This window comes from Rosa chinensis, chromosome 1 (assembly GCF_002994745.2).
Source record: "Rosa chinensis cultivar Old Blush chromosome 1, RchiOBHm-V2, whole genome shotgun sequence".
Classification (NCBI taxonomy): domain Eukaryota; kingdom Viridiplantae; phylum Streptophyta; class Magnoliopsida; order Rosales; family Rosaceae; genus Rosa; species Rosa chinensis.
Window position 1 is genome coordinate 26,341,034 of NC_037088.1, and position 14,000 is coordinate 26,355,033.

The following is a 14,000-nucleotide window of genomic DNA, read 5'->3' on the forward strand; positions in this document are numbered from 1 at the left end:
GTCACTTAGGTTCTGCTGGAGAGACACCGCTGTAAGCTGGGCTTTTTATTTGGACACGCACACATAATCTTTGGACACCCACACTCCTTAGGCACTTTGGACGACCAATAATAAATAGTAAATAGATCGGTGAGACGGGAGAAATTATTGCACTACTGTTTTGAAGATGATTTGATTGACGGTGTGGATGGTTCGACGAATGTTTTTGTCCACCATAGCTCACCTGTGTGAATTGGTGATTCTGAATAATCTACATGGTGAAGGTTATAGTTTAAATTTCATTAACGTCATAAGTTGCTATGTTTGTTATTGGTGGTCTTATGGCTCCGGGATTTTATGGTTTAGGACATATTTTGTCCATCACAGGGGAAAGAAGTGTCTTCGGTGTGGAGAGTCAGGACATAATTCAACTTTTTGTCCATCACGGCCGAAGCTCGATCTTAGTCCAATAAGAGTGTCACTTGAGTCAAGTGGGAATGGGACTTCAGACTCTTCGTCGGCAGAGCAATCAACTGATGAACGTAGAGCTCAAGAAGCAGCAAAGACTGCAGCAGCCGAACTAGCAACAAGGCAGGAGGCTACATAAGCAGCGGCAAGCGACGCAGCAGCAAGGCAAGAAGACATGAGACGAGCGACCGCTGAAGCAGCCTTGGCCAAACAATCTACTGAAAGTTCATCTAGAGGCTCACCACTTAATGCTTTTCAGAGTGCCTCAAATAGTGCAACCACTCCCGGTGTTATCATATATGCAGCAAGAGATGGTAGAGTTAGAGATACTGTAGAAGCTGATTATTTAGAACCGGCTGAAGTGTTAGCCGAGTATATGTATAAAGCATTGAATGAGGTTTTTAAATTGCAGACGAATGAACTCGCTGCCCGAGGGGAAATCAACAACAGAACGTTGGTAGATCAGTTAGCCAATGTTTTGGGAGAGAATACTAACCGATCAATTGGAGGATTGCAAACGTCTCTTGAGCAACTGAACCAAACAATGGCGGCTATGGTGAATGGTCAGAACACTTTGCAAACCTTGCTAATACAAAATCAACAAGGCCAACTCAACCAAGCACTTCAACCTCCATGGCAGCAAGCTCATGCTTATATTCCACAGCCTCAGGCTCAATTTCCGATCAGTGGGCAACCGTTTCAAGCTCAACCCCAATTTGGAATGGCCAATAATTATGTGCAACAGCCGATAAATAACAACAACGGTTTAGGAGGACAAAATCCATCTAGGAATAGGTTGACAGTCGAAGAAATGAGGAGAATCTGTGAAGAAACTGTAGGGCCGGCTCTTAGAAGAACGGCCAGACCGAGATACACCAAACCATACCCGGAAAGGGTTGAAAACAGAGACTATCCGAAGGGATTCAAATTTCCTGACTTTCCTCTCTTCAATGGAGATGATTACCAATCAACTATAGCACATATTTCTCGGTTGACAGCACGGTGTGCCGAACACTCTAGAGATGATGACTTGAAGCTGAAGTGGTTTGAAAACTCATTGACCGGCCCTGCACATGCGTGGTACATTAACTTGGCACCAAATTCTATTCAAAACTGGGCCGACATGGAAAAAGCTTTCCATGAGCAATTCTATCAAGCTAAACCTGAAGTCACAATTACCGATTTGGCAAAGATGTATCAAGAAGCACATGAATCAGCCCAAGATTTCTTAGATAGATTTAAGGCCGCAAGAAACAAGTGCAGAGTTAATTTGGGGGAGCTAGAGTTTGTCCGGATAGCTCAACAAGGTCTAAATTACAAGTTGCACAAGAAATTTGAAGGAGTTCATATTAGGGACATCTTTGAATTAACCACTAGCGTGGCTAGATACGAGGCAATCATCAGAGAAGAAACTCAAGCTAGATCAGCCTCAAAGGGAACTTATTATGAGAATCCTACTGTTCATGCTATGGAGGCCAATTTCAAAGGTTTGAAGGTCGAGGAAGAAGATTCGACCGATATCAATGCTGCCGAATTATTTATAAACAAACCAGTGGTTTGTAATGCCCTTCCAAAGCCAACAAACCCAATCAAGGATAAACCTCAGCCGATAACCTACCATACCAAAGATGGCACACCTTTAAGATTAACACCTACCCGCACTTACACTTTTGATATCACAAAGGCTGACATAATTTTTGATCAACTTCTTGCTAAGAATGTAATTAAATTGCCAAATGGCCATGTTATACCTAAGGCCGATGAAACTAGAAATAAGTCTTATTGTAAATTTCACAATTCATGGAAGCATTCTACTAACAGTTGTGTGGTTTACCGTGATGCTTTGCAGGATCTCATCGAAAAAAGGAAAGCTGAAGTTTCCAGAGACAAGCAAACCAGCTCAGCTTGTCGATACCGACCCTTTTCCAGTCAACGTGGTGTACGTCAACTTCCCAAGAGGTCAGGGGAGGAATTGGCCTAATATGAACTTGTCTGATCCTAGGGCCCGTAAGAGGTATATGTTTCGTGACTAGAGGAGGGAGCCAGTCAGCATGGAATTATCCTAGGAGAAAAGAAAATCTTCTTTACCCTCGATGAAGTTGATTTCCTAGGAATAAACATCAAGAATGGAGTAATAAAACTCCAACCTCACATCCTTGAGAAGATCTGGAAATTCCCAAATAGAATTCCTAATGCCAAGAGTCTAGAGAGATTCTTAGGAGTCATAAACTATAGGAGAGATTTCATTCCCAAAATCTCAGGACTAACAGCAATGTTATCTCCCAAGACAAGTTCCAAAAGAAAATGGAACTTCACAGAAGATGATGAAAAAATTGTGAAGCAGATTAAAAATCTCTGCAAGAATCTCCCTCCTCTACAACAACCAGAGGAAAATGATGAAATTATTCTCCAGACAGATGCGAGTGATAATTATTGGTCTGGTGTTGTTTTGGCAAAAACTCTTGGAACTAACATTGAAAATATCTGTAAATTTTATAGCGGCAAGTTCAGCCCTGCAAAACTGAATTATCCTACAGGGGAAAAAGAAATTTTGGCTGTTAAGAAAACAATTTTAAATTCTCCATCTTTTCTTGGAAAAACCCTTTACTGTCAGCACCGATTGTGCTAGAGTAAAGAATTTCAAAAATTTTAAACTTGATAAAGCTGCTGATAGAGGAAGATTGGCTAATTGGCAATTGTTTCTTAACCAATATGATTATAATGTTGAATTAATTGCAGGAAACAAGAATTATCTTCCAGACGCCGTAACCAGAGAAATGGCGATGTTCAGCCGAAAAGATGACGACGAAGGTCGTAATCCCAGAAGCAGAAGACCTGGGAAAGAACATGAACCTGCTGAGGATCCTAAAGAAAAAATCCACAAAAGATTCCTGCTAAGTCCAAAAGGATTAGCTTCAACTGATCAATCCCAGGGTAAAGGATTGGCTAGCCCGTCTCAAACGGCAGACGCTAAAGGCTCATCAAGACCGTTGACGGCTGCTGCTTTGCCAAAAAGCAGACCTACTCCAACTGGAGCTATAAATATTTTTAATTATGAATTAAGAACCTTTGATACTCCTGTGTTCAGAACTGGCAGGAGACTAGCTTACCACCAGAAAGCAATTCTGGATAATCTCCTATTTGCTTTTCAGGAAAGAAGCAGTGGTCTAATGTTCCCAGCTCTCTTTGCACTAGCTGAAGAACTCTACGAAAATGCTAGGCCACAGTTTGAAGAATTTCATACACAGCAGAGTGCTGTTAGAAAGGAAAAAATTCACTTCCTTGAAGATCCAGAAAGTGCTAGGGTCCCTATCATAGCACTCAAAGAATCAGACTGGCATGAATTCCATAGTCTGATCGGAAGTCATAATTCTGAGGACTGTATTCCTCCAACTCTCTTCATTATTGCAGGACCATATGTTGGAAGATACTTAGTCAATGTTCAGAGTGAACATCCTCAAGAACACAAGCTCTGACTTGTTGAAAATGGTTTTGTCCATAATTTGTGGACCAAAACAAATAAGGATCTCAAAGGCTTGCCCCCTGTCATTGTCAACATAGTCAAAAATATTAGGAAAAATGACTGCATGCTTCGTCTGAAGTTTAGATCCACTCCTCTAGAATGGATCCAGAAGGCAAACGGTGAGGTTGAGTATATTTCTCCATATCATTATGTGAGAATTATTCAAAGGAAATATCTTCAACCTGCCTGTGTTGGTTACAATAACCAGCCAAACTCAAGCATCCCATGGATGAAAGCCATGGCTTTGGAATATATCAAAAAGATCATCTCTGAAGATATCAACAATACCTTACTGGCAGCAGGAGAAAAAACTATTATCACTTCTTACGATCATCCTGACGTAGTCAGCAGTGACCTCTTCCTATCTCTCACAAGAAAGGAAATAGATTCGACACTGGCATGCTTACAGTGGGTTGAAAAGCTAGAAACAGACAACCACTACAAGATGTATGTTGATACAGATGTCGAAGACAATGCAACAACTGCTCGTATGGCCCAAGCAGATAACGACTCATTTGTCCTTGGTCACAATTCAGAAACAGACGAGAACATGTAAAGCAGCAGGTGTAGAAAGCATCGAAAGTACTTTTGGACTTTTCCCAAAAGTTGCTTTTGCTTTTCAAAAGACAGGTGAAAAAACATTTCACCTAAAGGAATCTGCTTTTCTCCTTCCGACATCCACCAGCAGGAGCACTCAGGAAAAGCAGGAATTCACGAAGTCGTTCTGTACATTTTGTTGTTTTGAATTCTAGCTTGGAGTCCGCTCCCTATATAAGGAGCTTTAGGTTTCATTGTAAGGCATTCGAAAACCAGCTTATCAGTTAAAAATCAGAAAATTGAGAAGAATCAGATTCTCTCAAAAAATAGGAAAGCCATAGTAGCAGTAGTAGCAGGTTTTCAATAAGTCTCTTTATGCAGAGTACACCTTAGTCCAAGTAAGTACTTGTAATATATTATGAGTAGTTAAACAGCTTTTAGCTGTTTGCCCAAGAGTGAGGCTCTGGGTTTTGTATCTGTATTTATATTTGAATAAATAAATTCAGTTTGCGCCCATTACACTGTCACAAAAAAATATTTTGTTATTTCTGCATAGCAGTAGCAGTAGCAGTAGCAGTTGTTATGTTTTGCTTCAAAAACTAAACCCTTTATCATACTAAGGCAGCAGTGATTCCGCCCTATTAGTAGCCGTTTAGACAGGAGGTCGTTAGGCGAATTTGTGGCATGTTGAAGGCTAGTCCTTAGGCTGATACTGTGTGAAGAATTTTTAGGAAGAAATATTGACTGATACAGAAAAAAAATTGTGAAAGGGTAAAAGAGAATAGAGTGTGTCCTTAATTGTATAAGGGAAAAGGTTGTGGACTTTTGTGTTAAACAAAATGTTGTCTGGTAGTCATTTGTAGTTGTCTAATTATTATTTGAAGCCATTTCAAAGATATTAAATATCATATACCATTTTACTCTGTCTAGAAAAACACTGGGCATTACTATTATTACCTCGGAAATGCAGCACACTCTCGTCTCTTTCTTTTGCTTCATCTTCCTGGCTTTCTCATCCAAAGTCCTTTGTGAAAACCAAAACACCTGTAGAGAATTGAAGTGTGGGGAACATGGCCCCGCTATCAGATTCCCTTTTAGCCTCAAAGGTAGCCACCCAGAAAATTGTGGGTATCCTGGGTTTCTTGTATCCTGCAATGAAAACAATGAAACCATTCTTGAGCTGCCAATCCCAGTCAAATTCCCAATCAATACCATAGACTATAAGAATCAGTATATCCAGCTATATGACCCAGAAAATTGCTTGTTGGTGAAGCTATAAGAATCAGTATATCCAGCAACTCACACAAAATCTTAGTATTTTTCAAAACAATAGAAATTCTCAATTCTTAATACATTGTCTCCAGAAAAGTCACGCCTCAAAATAATAGAATGAAACCCATCAATCCATATTGCATAAATCACCCTTCAATCCATAAAGATATACATATTTCACATAAATATTTAAACGTAGTCATTCGCTCAAGAATGCCACTTCGCTCAAGAATGTCACTAATATCAACTGTAGTTTGCAGTTAAATCAATAACTCCTAAAACGATAAGTTAACTTCGTTCGTAAATGAACATTGTGAGATTACTCACCTTTGAATCTCGCTGCGTCTTCTATACAGAACAGAGTAACACAACCTCAAAATATCCGTCCAAGACAACCTCATCAAGTACCTAATCACATACGGTCTCAACTCAGTACACAGAATGCAAAGCAATTAAAGTTCGAACCCCCATTTGAACTAAAACCCTGAAAATAATGCCAATCCAGGCGAAACCTCATCCGAGACCAACCAAAGTGTCTGAAACACTTCTACGATCGATATGACAAAACCACAAGTCAATCGAATGGTCGGATCCTCATGGATCGGAAACCGAAATAATCGAAAACGGTAAAAACCCTAACAAATTCATACGATCTCCAAAATTTGCGTATTGCATATCGAAATGCTCGTATCGACGAGTAGATGATATATAAAACCATCACTACCCCCAACATGGCCGGAAACGTTGCTAAGTGCCGCCACAGGCGGTGGCACACCGCCGCCGGCCAAACTCAAAACCACAACAATCCAACCGTCCAAAATGTCAAAAATACCAAGTAGATAAACTTTAATACCTAGGGCTTGAATCAACTCAGCTTAGATCGCCGCCGATCACCGCCCAAAGCCGAATACCATTGTTCACTTCTAGTTGAAATACTTCCGGTGAGAATCGATCAAAACTACCACCAAGGATCGAAAGGGGAAGCTCCCACGATGCTAACAAGACTAGTTTGAGCTATGCCATTGCCGGAGTTGGGATTTCCGGTCGAGTCCCGCTGCCGCCAAACTTTGGAGCTTCGATCCTCTGCTGTGCGTGAAAATCGGAGCAAACCGCCACCAGAGGGAGGTAGGCGACGTAGCTCATAATGGTTCTTGGTTGGTCCGGTGGTCTGCTGTCGCCAGAGTTGCAAGTTCTGGTAGGGTCCGGGTCGGGTCAGAAGCAAAATCTCCTGATCCAAGGGTTTCGATGGGAGAGAACTGGGAGAGAGAGAGAGAGAGAGAGAGAGAGAGAGAGAGAGAGAGAGAGAGAGAGAGAGAGAGAGGTAAGCAGAAATATTAACAAAAAAAAAAAACGAGGAATGTGGAGTATTCTACTAGGTGAGAAATTGAGAGAATAAGAAGTATTCTTTTTAATTTAAAAAGTAAGAGACTGAACTGTTTCAGGGAGCAAAAAATAAAGAGTAGCTAGGTTCCAAACTCTTTTAATTAAAAAATATTAATAATAAAGTATTAAAAAAACTCAATTAATTATATTCTCTGTCAAAAATAAAAAATAAAAATATATAAACTTTGGTACTCCCTAGTTTTCGTACGCACAAGTCTTTTCCGATATCTGTCCATGGGAATAAGTGGGATAAGGAGCCTCTCCCTGTGTGGGTGGGTGTCAATTGTAGCCTTTTTTGTTCTTGGATTATCTACCGCTTCTTCCTCCGGCAAGATCCACACAACAAGTGTTCTGGTCGATAACGTTACGTGTGTCCCTTCTTCCTGCGGCGACGTCCAGAACATAAGCTTCCCTTTTCGACTGAAACATGATCCAAAGCACTGTGGCGGCCAAGAGTCTTCACTTTGGAATGTCACAACAACATCACAGTGCTGCGCCTATTTTCTCACGAGTACTGCGTGAAGGCCATTGACTACGATGACAGCACAATCCGAGTGGTAGATCCTGGCCTTGAGAAGAACAACTGTGCTTCCCTTCCTCGTTTTGTTTTGGCCCTTTCTAATTTCAGTTATTATTCACTTGAATTCTGGCCACCAGTTTTAGGAAATACACCTGTAACTTTCTTGACGTGTGCAAATCCAGTGAATTCTTCTCAGTATGTGAACACTGCTCCCTGTATTAAATCCAAAAGGTATGGTTATGCCGTTCTACGCTATATGTTCCTGGAAGATGTGGAGAATGGGTGCAGTATGTAAAATAACCATATACATGCTCACAACATATGCACACAATCATAAAAGGGATTAAGGCTTACCTTCAGCAATTACTGGCATGGATTCCATCTTATGCAACTGCAAACACGAACACTGAATATAGCCTTCTGTTACTTACCAACTTGCTTCTCAATGGACAGAACAATATGCAAAACGTCGGTCGTAATCAGGGACCAATTCATCTGTATATATAGGTGACTTAAACCTCAAGAAGCTTCCCATTAAAGCTATCCATATCGGTTTAGGTTTCCTAGTTAGATTCTTAATGTATCACAACTTGTAGCCTTCCTTGTAGACTAAGCAATAGATTACTATCCTTAATGAATTGATACACTATTCATTAAGTCACTAGTATTGATTTACTGTTTGTATCCATGTTAAACTAGGATTGATATTAAGCTAATCATCAATTACTTTATGATGATATGTGTTATGTCCATATTTGATCTTACAATCTCCCCCTTGGACTCACACATATCATGCTCGATGATTTGCACCAGAGAACATCAAAACCTACTTAACTTACTGAAGTGCGCGCCAGATAACAAACTTAAATCGAAAATCCATTCCAACATGGTCAGATCACAGTTACTTATGCAGAGCAAGAAACAGTATACATTTTAACAAAAATGCAGAGTTTCAAAACCACAAACACAAGCTCCTGCAATCCACATATGTCAAACCAGAAGTGATACAATATATGTTAATGTGTATCAACAAGTAAACATATATTAGGTCCTACTTTATGTTTCTAAAACCAAAAACTCAAGCAAATTTACTGAACACTGATGGCTTAAAGATATTGCTTGAACCTTAACATCATGCTTCACATGATTTAAGCCATCTGATAGCAAGTATAACTTTAAACACAAAATCGATAATTTTCAGAACATTCAACAAAAACTGCAGTAATAACCAAAATCTGAAAATACCTCAAAATTTATTAATAATAAAATCTGTCATTACAAACAAGTTGTGATAAACAAAATAAAAGATCACAACTAAAACACAAGAACTCAAAAACCTTAGAATTTTAAATGCTCCAACTGGACTAACTCTCTACTGAACCTAAGCATCTAAATTAGCTAAAATTCCAATGCTTGCTGTATGTTTCTGGAATGCTGCTACTGACAATGCCTTAGTGAAAGGATCTGCTAGCTGTGAATTTGTGTCAATACTCAAAACAGCTATTTCACCATGCTTTACTCTTTCTCTAACACTGTAATACTTTAGATCAATATGCTTGGAATTATTTGACCTTTTACTGTTCTTGCTAAAGAAAACTGCAGCCTCATTGTCACAATAAATTACAAGTGTTCCAGCCACAATGTGACTCAATACTTTGGTCTGCATGAGAAAATTCCTAATCCAAAGTCCTTCACACACAGTTTCATATACTGCAATAAATTCAGCTTGCATAGTAGAAGTTGAAACAAGTGTTTGTTTCATGGTTTTCCAAGCAATAGCACCTCCTGCAAGCAAGAACACATATCCACAAGTGGACTTCTTGGAGTCTGGATAATTCCCTGCAAAATCCGAGTCTGAGAATCCAATGAGTTTCAGATCCTCCACTTGCCTATAAACTAGCATGTGACTTTTAGTTCTCTGCAGGTATCTCAACACTTTCTTCCCAGCTACCCAATGTTCATGGCCTGGATTAGATTGGAATCTTGACAAAATCCCTACTGCAAAAGACAAATCCGGCCTAGTGCAGACTTGTGCATACATGAGACTTCCTACAAGTCTGGCATAAGGCTTTGACTCCATATTTTCTTTCTCAACATCACTATTGGGACTTTGCTTCTTGGTTAACTTATCTCCTTTGGACATGGGAACTTCTCCAGCTGCACACTTCTCCATACCAAATCTCTTTAAAATTTTGGTAACATAATTCTGTTGAGACAAACCAAGTAGTCTCTGTGCCCTATCTCTTTTAATCTCAATACCTAGTACATAGGATGCTTCTCCTAAGTCTTTCATGTCGAAATTCCTTGATAGAAAACTCTTGGTATCTTTAAGCAATTTAATGTTACTGCTAGCCAAAAGTATATCATCCACATAGAGTACCAGAAAAATAAAATTGTTCCCAACAGTCTTCAAATAAACACACTCATCAACAAGATTTTCTGTAAATCCAAAAGTAGAAATCACAGAATCAAATTTCTTGTACCACTGTCTAGAAGCTTGTTTTAGGCCATAAATTGATTTTCTTAACTTACACACTAAGTTTTCACTTCCAGCTCGCACAAACCCTTCTGGTTGCCTCATATAAATCACTTCATCTAGTTCACCATTCAAGAAAGCTGTTTTAACATCCATCTGGTGCAGCTCCATATCAAAATGAGCCACTAAAGCCATGATTATCCTAAACGAGTCTTTTGTAGAAACTGGAGAAAAAGTCTCAGTAAAATCAATGCCCTCCTTCTGTGTAAAACCCTTGGCAACTAATCTTGCTTTATGTCTCTCTACATTGCCATTTGCATCTCTTTTGGTTTTGAAAACCCATTTACAACCTATAGGCTTCTGGTTGGGGTCAGGTTCAACTAATTCCCAAACTGCATTTTGACTCATGGAATTAATTTCTGCTTCCATTGCTAGCTGCCATTGATGAGATTCACTACTTTCAATGGCCTGATTAAATGTAGTTGGATCATTGTCCTCTGCACAGTCCATTTCAATTTCTGCTTCTTGTAGATAAACAATGTAGTCACTCTCTTCCCCCCATAAGTTGGTTTTCTTGCTCTCTGTGATCTTCTAGGTTGAGCTACTAGAGGATTTTGAGGTTCAGTTACTTGACCAGTTACGTGGTCAGTTACTTGGTCAGTGACATGGGCAGTGACTTGACCAGGTACAGTTACTTGGGTAGTTACATGGTCAGTGACATGGGCAGTGACATGGGCAGTGACTTGATCAGGTACAGTTACATGGTCAGTGACTTGGTCAGTTACTCGACCAGGGACAGTTACTTGGTCAGTGACATGGTCAGTCACTTGACCAGTTACTCGACCAGGGACAGTTACTTGGTCAGTGACATAGTCAGTTACGTGACCAGTGACATGATCAGTTACATCTTGTTCTAAAGGCAATGCTACACTTAAATTCTCATCTGACACAATTTCCTCAAAAACTGAGGTTAAATCCTCAAGGTTTGTATTGTGAACTTTTTCACTTAGAAACTTTACTTGATGTGTTTCAAAAATTCTAGGTGAATGATGAGCAGAATATAACTTATAGCCTTTAGATTTATCTGGATAACCTACAAAATAGCAACTAACAGTTTTGGGGTCAAGTTTATTCAAGCTTGGATTATAAATCCTAGCTTCTGCATGACATCCCCAAACATGACAGTGATGAAGACTAGGTCTCCTGCCACACCAAAGCTCAAAAGCAGTATTTTCTATGGCTTTGCTAGGTGTTCTATTGCAAATATAATTTGCAGTTTTTAAAGCCTCACCCCACAGAAATTTAGGCAAACCAGTTGTACACATCATGCATCTAACCATGTTCAAAAGAGTCCTATTCTTTCTCTCTGCAACACCATTCTGTTGTGGATTATAGGGTGTTGTGTATTGAGCTTTAATTCCATTGTCTTGCAAAAACAAGGCAAATGGACCCTTTTGTTGGCCGGATTCAGTGTACTTTCCATAGAACTCTCCCCCTCTATCTGACCTTACTGTTTTGATTTTCTTTTCTAGTTGATTTTCTACCTCAGACTTAAAGATTTGAAAGGCTTTCAATGCTTGTGCCTTTTCTGAAAGTAGATAAATATAACTGTATCTAGAAAAGTCATCAATGAATGTGATAAAATACACATTCCCACAGATAGTTTGATGCCTAAATGGTCCACATATATCAGTGTGTATGAGTTCTAATAAATTTTGGCTTCTATATGCAGTCTTCTTTCTAGTATTAGTTATTTTTCCCTTAAAGCATTCAACACAGTCTGTTAGATCAGAAAAATCAAGTTCATTTAGGATGTTGTTTTTCACCAAAATTTTCAGTCTCTCTTTTGAAACATGGCCGAGTCTTCTATGCCATAAAAATGCAGACTTTTCATTTAGTTTGGTTCTTTTAACACCTATTAAAGTGTTAGTACTGTTTGTGTTATTTTCAACAAGTAAAATTTCTTGTTGAGCCATTGAACAATTTAACTGTAAATAATCATTCATAATAACACCAGAACCAATTTGAACAGAATTTTTAGAAATAAGAATTCCATTACTATCCATAACAAGTCTACAACCAGATTTTACTAAAAGAGAAACCGAAACCAAATTCCTTCTCATGGAAGGTACATAAAAGACATTGTCCAAAACTAACAATTTTCCTAATCCTAAATCGAGCTTTAAGGTTCCAATAGCCTTGACTGCCACTCTCATGCCATTGCCTACACACAGGTTCACTTCATCACTTTTTGGGATTCTCCTCCTTATGAATCCCTGCAAAGAATTAGTAATATGAATAGGTGAGCCTGAATCTATCCACCAAGACTGTGGTTCAACATTTATAAGATTAATTTCTAAAGAAAAAACTGTATTAGAAAAAATCTTACCCTTTTTGGCTAACCAATTTTTATAGCCAGTGCAGTCCTTTTTCATGTGTCCTACTCTTTTGCAAAAGTAGCACTTGAACCTAAATGGCCTATTTTCCTTGGCCACTGCAGCTGTTGAACTCTTAGTTATGGCTTTGATAGGCTTGAGCTTATTTTGGGGCTTTTTCCTTTTAGGCTTCTCAATGAGGTTAATGGTTGTAGCAGGTTCCTTTTCTTCCTTGATCCTAGATTCTTCATCCACACAGATGGATATAAGTTCATCTAGAGTCCAGTTTCCCTTTTGAGAGTTGTAACTGGTCCTAAGATGACTAAAACTGTTAGGCAAGGAATGTAGTGCATAATGCACTACCTGCTCATCCCTAACCCCCATCAAGAGCTCCCTGAGTCTGCCATTTATATTGATCATCTTCATAATATGCTCTCTAACTCCCCCTGAACCCATGTACTTCAAATCATGAAACTCCTTGGTTAGCCTAGCAGCTTCTGCCTTTTCACTTTCTTTAAACTTAGCACCTATGAGTTCCAAAAAATCTGATGCTAGCTCAGGTTCTTCTATACTTCCTCTGACAGTCTTGGACATAGAGGTACGAATGAGGTTCTTAGCCATTCTATTGGATCTATGCCACTTCTTGTAAAGATCAGTTTCCTTCTTAGTGCTCTTTTCAGTTAACTCTTCAGGTTTATCCTCAGTGAAGCAATAGTCTATGTTCTCATGCATTCCCATATAGTTCTCTACAGAATCTAGCCAAGCTCTATAGTTGGTTCCAGTTAGCATCAAGACACTGTTCAAGTTCATGTAAGAGTTACCTAAGGAGCAAAACAAAAATTCGTGTGAGTTCTCAATTTGTAAAGAAAATAACTTTAAGTTTTCTGTGTTTTATTTAGCTTTAAGCAACCAAAACAAGAACATACAGAAAACCTAAACAATCCATACTTGCATTCATATCAGTCCATAACCAAAAATAATGTTAAGCAACACTTTTGAGCAGAAGCATAACATCCTGGAGTTCTTTATCAATATACCATGTTCAATGAAAACAAGTTATCCAAAGAAATTTATCCACATCTTTAGACAGAAGAAAAATTTCTAAGTATCCGTATTTATTTTCATCAAGCACGCATATTGCTGTTTTGTATTCTAAAACCATACTTGACCACTTCTTTGGAAGATAAAACTGAAGCATAGTTTTAAAACACAAAACACAATTTCAGTTTTGTTATTCGATCAGTTACTTGATTAGTTACCTGACCAGTTACTTGGTCAGTGACCTGGCCAGTTACATGGTCAGTGACCTGGCCAGTTACATGGTCAGTGACCTGGCCAGTTACATGGTCAGTGACCTGGCCAGTTACATGGTCAGTGACCTGGCCAGTTACATGGTCAGTGACCTGACCAGTTACATGGTCAGTGACCTGACCAGTTACTTGGTCAGTGACCCGACCAGTTACATGG